This window comes from Elaeis guineensis, chromosome 13, assembly GCF_000442705.2.
Source record: "Elaeis guineensis isolate ETL-2024a chromosome 13, EG11, whole genome shotgun sequence".
In the NCBI taxonomy this organism is placed as follows: domain Eukaryota; kingdom Viridiplantae; phylum Streptophyta; class Magnoliopsida; order Arecales; family Arecaceae; genus Elaeis; species Elaeis guineensis.
Window position 1 is genome coordinate 44519589 of NC_026005.2, and position 7924 is coordinate 44527512.

Sequence of the window (7924 nt, forward strand, 5' to 3'; positions counted from 1 at the left end):
GCCATGCAGTACTACCATGGTGGAGGCATTTTCTAGGCAGACTCCAGCATGTGGTATCTCGAATTGGGAGCAACCCACCACGTCACTGCTGACTATCAACAGCTCATAACATTGATGCCCTATCATGGACTTGACCAAGTTCACGTTGGCAATGGCACAGATTTGACGATCTCTCACCAAGGTTCCACTGTTCTTCCATCTTCATCCAAACCTCTTGTTATGCGCAATATACTCCATGTTCCTTATATTATAACCCGTAATCTACTATCTGTCCAACAATTTTCTTATGATAATAATGTTATTTTTGAGTTTCATCCTTCTTATTTTTTCATTGAGGATCAAGCCTCGGGGAAGATACTACCTTATGGCCTGACTAAGGATGGGCTCTATCAGCTAATTATCTCCAATAAAGGACATCCTCCTTCAGCATTCATGAGTACCCATGCCTCTTTGGCTACTTGCCACGATCGCTTAGGGCACCCAGATCTTCACACGGTGCAACATGTCCTCTCCACCAATAAATTACCCACTACTCAGTCCCTTGGTAACTTTCTTTGCTTTGCCTGCCAATAGGCAAAAAGTCATCGTACTTACATTTTGCTGCACCCCTTGACCTCATCTTCTCTGATGTCTGGGGGCCAGCATCGGTTGAGTCATCTTCTAAAAATAAATAATATGTTATCTTCTTGGATGATTTTTAGAAATATACTTGGCTTTTTCCTATGGCATGTAAGAGTAATGTGCTTGATATTTTCAGTCGCTTCCAACGACACATTGAACGTCTCTTTAATGGCAATATCAAGATAGTTTAACTGATTGGGGTGGCGAGTATCGTTCGCTCTCTCATCATCTTGATAGTGAAGGCATTCATCATCATTTATCATGCCCACACACTCACGAGTAAAATGGAGCCACCGAACGTAAACATCGACATCTAGTGGAGACTGCTCTTGCCCTGATGGCCACTGCATCAGTTCCAAGACACTATTGGGATGATGCTGTCTCTACTGTTTGTTTCCTTATAAATCAATTACCAACCCCACTGCTTCACCATATTTCTCTGTTGAAAACTCTTTTTGGCTGTCGCCCTGACTATACTATGCTGCATACCTTCAAGCGTGCTTGCTACTCGTGGCTACGACCTTACAATAACCATAAACTCGATTACCATTCTCAACAATGTGTATTCTTGAGATATAGTGGAAACCATCTGGGTTATCGATGCCTTCACATCGCCATTGGACGTATTTATGTCACCAGACATGAAATATTTGACGAGTCTTTATTTTCTTTTTCTGAACATGGATAGGGTCGTTCTCCTCCAGCTCCTAACGGCATCTGCAATCTTAGCACGGGTATCTTAGGTGTAGGTCCACCTGCTCCCTCAGCTCCAGAACGGGTATTCTCTTCTATGGACCAGTCCCTCTCCACTACCATCCATTATCACAATGTGGACTTGTCCCCAAGAGAATCCCCATAGGCACAAGTCTGTTGCAAACTATCCCTCCCAGTTCATCAAATGGGGACAGCCCATCATCACCATCACATACTCAATCCGTCGTTGATGCTCCCGCACCTCCACCATCGACTCCTACTTCTACATACCCGCCACTTGGGCTCGTTTTTGAATCACCGCCGTCAGTGCCACACCGTGCTCATCACATGGTAATGAGAACCTAAGACGGCATGTGGCGATCATGAGTTCTCGCTGCTTCTGTACAATCAATAGATGAGTCGACCTGCTTTTCTCAAACCATCAAGAAGGCTCCCTGGTGGGCAGCCATGGCATCCAAGTTCGACGCTCTTCTACGGAATGGTACCTGGTCTCTCGTTCCTCATCAACCAGCCATGAATGTGGTGGGCAATAAATGGGTTTTTAAACTCAAACACCACCATGATGGTACCATTGAGAGACACAAAGCGAGGCTGGTCGTCAAGGAATTTCACCAACAAGCTGGCATAGATTTCTTGGACACCTTTAGTCAGATAATTAAAATTACCATTATCTATCTTCTCCTTTCGGTTGCCATCACTACTTGTTGGCCTATAGATCAACTCAACATATCTAATGCATTCTTACATGGACACCTTAAGGAGATGGTTTACATGGAGCAACCCTTGGGGTTTATTCATCTATAGCTACCCCATCATGTCTGTCACCTCCATAGATTGCTATATGGTCTTCGATAGGCCCCTAGGGCCTAGTTCAAGCAATTGAGTACTCGGCTCCTTGAACTTGATTTTGCTGGATCGAAGACAGACACTAACTTTTTCTACATATGCATGTCTTCAGTCGCCATCTTTATCTTTATCTATGTTGATGATATACCCATCACCGACAGCAACATCAGCAGCACATAACATCTCATTAACTCACTGAGCAGTGAGCTTGCTATTCATGAGATGGGTGCCATTTCATACTTCTTGGGGCATCAACTGGAAGTCTCATCCAGAAGGATACTTCTTGTCTAAGTCTAAATACATCACAGATCTCCTCCGTCGCTGACATATGGAAGCAGCTCGACCTATTTCAATGCCCATGGCCACCTCTTTCCTATCAGTGTCTTCTGATGCTGTGCTACCTGATGCCACAGAATACTGTAGCGTAGTGGAAGCGCTACAGTACGTAACAATTGTTAGATGTGTGCCCTAGATGTCAGATTGGCTGACACATTCCTGTACAAATGTAAGGGCAAATTTATAATTTTGACTATAAATGAATAAAAGGGTTATTCTACTATCACATTGTATACATTATGTCTGTGATACATCTTTTGAGTTAGTAGGAATGTTAATTCATATTTTCAAGAGTTGAAAATTTAAGACATAAATTTACATAACTAACTCATAAACAGCTCCTGACCATAGGATCATCATGAGGATGATGATCGATCCGGAAGGTTGGTGTACGATCGCTTTCTTAGGATAGATATGTTTTAAGTCTACAGTGTAGAGATAACAGAGTGAGAGTACAGGTATTTATTGAGAACAAGAGTACTGAGCATGACCACCTCGAGCAGTCATAAGAAAGTCTACCTTTTCGTCAATGACTGACTCGATGCTGCAGTTGTGTGTCTAGTTCTTTGACCTGAGGTACGTTGACAGTTCACCTTGAGTGTGTTATAGTTTGGCTACACCATAACTCGATCTCCTAGCCATTCGAAATCCTGAGGTGTATGTTGGCTGTAGCATATTCATTGTAGGACCAGATTGCACCAAGATGGGATCTATCAATCTCGGTAGATGAGAGAAGTAGTCCTATGATGATCGAAAGATTGAGTCCTTAAGCCCATGGCCATGACAGAGTGAAATAATAAAAAAGAGTTTTTCATTGAGGTTTCACATCGGACTCGGATCGATCGATTGATTCATATGACTGATGTTGGATTTGACGAGTTCACCTTAACCCTAATTCAGTAGGAACTCATGATAGAAGAACTTAATCACACAGGTAGCTGCACTGAGAGGTTCGTCTTCATTTCTGATGGGTTGCCATCATATACTGCTAGGTGTCACTGATGGATTTTGAGAGTAATTAGAATGATCTTGATGATCGATCATTCTAATCATCTGAATCAGAAGAGTTCTGATCCATCGAAAGGAGTTTCGATGATGTTGATGATGAGATCACAACATGTCTCATTACCATATAAAAATAAACCTAACTGGATCACACAAACAAGAGTTAGGGTCTGGATGTCATCAATTGAGCTAGTCCAGTTCGATTGATTTGGATTAGATATAATTAGGTTCAAAAAAATCGTGCTAGCACACGATTGAGCCTAACTTTCTCCTCGTATAATCTTTTCTATCTCGACTGAGCCAAATATGATTTGACTCACCCAGAGAATCTTGAGAAGATTTCTCACAGTCTGACTGGAGCCAGTCTAGCTCAGAAAGAATTTATCTTAATTTATGAGATGAATTTAAGACAACACCTGTTAATTTCTATCACCTGTCATTTTCATTTTAGGACATTGATCAAACATTGACCCATGGACCGTGGACTGAAGGCCACTTGGCAAGAGGTCATTGGAGAGTTTTTGTGGAGTGTCCACCTATTATTTTTACCCTCAAAATGAGTGCCACAATCAAGAGATTGGGCGTGCACCCCAAGTGGATAAGGATAGAGTCTCATAAGATGAGGACTCTGATCTCTTGATCAACTTGGACTGTGGGGCGCCAATCTCACTGTGCTTATCCAGTGTTGGCACCAACAGTAGGAAGGATTATGGAGATTTTTATCTGATATGATCAGATGACATCACTCCATCAATCAAAATTTTTTCAAAATTAATTAAAATTTTTTGATTGGTCGAATGATGTGGCACTGCATGGTGCAGCAGGGTCTATTTAAACCCTGTCTGCGCTTAGGGTTTAGAGACTCTGCTCAATAACCAGCAAAAGCCTGAATCCTCTCCACTTCTCCACACCCTCTCTGCTCTTCTCCCTCCCCTCTTCATGTCCAAGAGGTTGGGCATCCATCTGGTGCTTGTTCAAGGTGTGGTGGCTTCCTGATTAGAAGGCTGTAAAGATTTGTCGAGAAGCTGCTGCTCTAGCTTCAGAAGATCTTTTGAAGATCATCTAGATCAGATCCAGATCTAATTTTTGGAGCAAAGATTTGCGAGGAGAAGACAATCCAAATCCTGCTCAAGTGGATATCGGTAGAGGCCAGGCGACTGTGTGGCTATTTTAGAACCTCGGGCATTACTGCGATCATCTACAGGATAATCTAGTTACCTTAAAGGTATTTTTCTATTCCTCATATTTTTAAATTTAATTTTAGATTTAATATCAGATAATAAGAATTAGATCTAATAGATCTTAGATCTGAAATATTGTAGGATAATTTTTTTAAAATATTCCATCTCAGATCTCATTAGATCTGGAAGATCCTATAAGGAAAAAGCCAGTTTTTTCTTCAACTAGTATCAGAACCAAGTTCATGGCTCTATTTCAGATCTAATTTAGATCTAATTTTTATTTTTATTTATCTGATATTAATGGATTTTAGATATCACATCAGATGTGATAGGATCTAAAATTAAAAAATTTAAAATTAAATCTAAGTAGATCTAACATGTATGAGATGCATGACTAGACTAGGAGTAGTTTAATCTATGAATAGTCTTATAGTTTTATATTTTAATGTGATTAAAATATAAATTAGATCTAATTTATTATCTATTTTTTTGATATTATAAATATTATATTCAGATCAAAAAATAGAAAATAAAAATTTAATTAATACATAAGATTGATCTGTTGCATGCCTAGACTAGTTATAGAATTGTTCTAGTAACTGTCTAGAATAGATTTTATATTGAATAGTTCAATTTAAATCATATTTTTTAGATGTTATATTTGATGTATCAGATCTGAAAGTATGCTAATTAGATCAGATTTTAATACATGAGATGTATGCAAAGCATGTATAAGTTAGATCTGAAATTATATATGTAATATATAACTTAGATCTAACTAGTTTTGTAGTTAAATTAATATTTCTGATTAAGGTGTTCCTCATGACCGTCCGATCATAAGAACAAAGTAGGGTTTAAGACCCTCTCCTCTCATTCAATGGGGTGTTCTTATGACGTGTAGGGATGCTGCACGTTCATCCTTAATCAAAAATCAAAATTTATTTTTCTGCAAAATCCTAGATCCTGAAATTCTAAGATTTATTTACATGTTTTATTTATGGATCCAAGACTTAATTAATGAATTAAGCCTATGAAATTAAATTAGATCTAAAATTGAGAATTTCAGATCTAAGCCATTTTCATAAAATTGGGTTTGGACTTGGGTAGCTCAATTAGGTCTAGCAGTTGATCAAACTGAATCAAAAATTGGTTAGGTGGGATCATGAAAGCTAATAATTGATCAGCCTAATATGATTAAGTCTAGGTTAAGGTCGAATCACATTTAGATGTGACTCGATCAAGTTAAGACTTAATTTGGCTCAGTGGTTAGAGCCTGGATTGTAGGCTAACCCAATTGGTTTTGGTTCGATAATTTGGTGTCTAAGATAAGTTGGGCAGATGCGACCGATTGATTTTTAATTGGGAGCTACTCGACTCGAATGTGTTCTTGTCAAGTTAATGGCATATCCCTCCCACCGGTCTCACTTACCTGGCCATATGTGATGACCCAGTTCTGATTTGAGGTGGTTAATAATTTGAGCTAACCCATATCACTAGGTTAGTCATAATTGTTATGCCTATGTCAAGTCAAGTTTAATGAGACCTAAATCAAATCTTCCTAAGAAAATATTAAGTCTAAGGTCTTCCACCATTGTGGATGTGCGGGCCCTTCCCGGGGTTGATTATTCTCGACTGGTTACAGTGGCTCGGTTGCACCGAAAAGACGCAACCATGTCCATTAGGCATTGGATGCTACGGATTAGAGGATGGATTGTGCTCAATATTTCGGATATGGTGAGGGATCCAATCAAGAATATGATTCATGCAAATGGTGGGTCTGACTTAACTAAGGATTGAGCAATATTTCGGGCACGGTGAGCTTCATGAATTAGAGACCAAGTTTTGGATGCACCATGATTAGAGAATCATTGGACAAGAGTTGTCCACTCATCGGTTGATCCATCACCAATACTGTTAGGTGAGGTGGTGAGCCAGTCGGTGAGACCGCACCACCCACTAGAAATCACTAATCACGAAGATTTTTACATCTCTACCTAGGGAGTGTAGGGATCTGAGAAAATAGTGAGAGCCTAATTTGTTTAAAAATGAAACTCCTAAACAAATTGGTTAAGTTTGATTACAAAATCTAACTAGAAACTTTTGACTCTCTACAGAAAATATGTCTGCATCCAACCCCCTGACCAAAATACTAGACACCCATAGATTAACTGGACCTAATTTCAAGAATTGATTAAGAAACTACAGAATTATTCTAGATTCTGAGAAACTGACTCATATCTTGGACCAGGACCCACCTGTCATACCTGCACGTCCGACTGCTGAACAGAGAGCATCTCTGAAAAAGTGGACAGATGACGATAACAAAGCCAGGTACTATATGTTGGGTGCCATATCTGATGACTTGCAATGCCAGTATGAGAACATTATGACTACCCGCCAAATGTTGGCTTACCTACAAGAGTTGTTTGGTGAACAAAGTCGCGTAGCCCAGTATCAAGTCTGCCAAAGACTTTTTAAGGCTAAAATGCATGATGGACAGTCAGTCCAAGATCATTGTTTGTCAATGATCAAAGACTTTGAGGAGCTTGAGAAGCTCGGTGTCATCTTAGACAGGGATTTTCAGATTGATGTGATCCTTCAGTCCTTGTCTGATGCATATGGTCAGTTCATCATGAACTTCCATATGCATAAGATGCAGTGTACCATGGCTGAGTTAATGAACATGTTGGTTACGACTGAGCTTTCTTTGAAGGGTTCAAAAGGTTCAGTCCTTACTGTAGAGCGGACTTTTTCCAAGAGAAAGTCTTTTGGAAAGAAGAAGAAGTCTGTGAAGAAGCAGAAGGTGGATGGGAAGAAGAAGAAGACGGAACTAAAGAAGAAGGCTACTGAAAAGAGAAAATATTTTCACTGTAATTCAGACGGCCATTGGAAGTGAAACTATCCTCAGTACCTGGCCACCCTGAAGAACAAGAAGGATGATCCTTCTGGAGGAATGCTCGTTATAGAATGTAATCTTACGGTTTCCTCTGCATCCAGTTGGGTACTTGACTCTGATTCTAGTGCTCATTTATGCACTTCTATGCAGGATCTTAAGGAGAGCAGGAGGCTGAGGGATGGGGATATGATCCTATACGTTGGAAATAGAGCAAGAGTTACTGCTGTGGTCGTGGGAACCTACCATCTGCGATTACCATTGGGATTAGATTTAGTTCTTAGAGATTGTTATTATGTGCCTGCAGCAAGCAGGAATTTGATTTCTG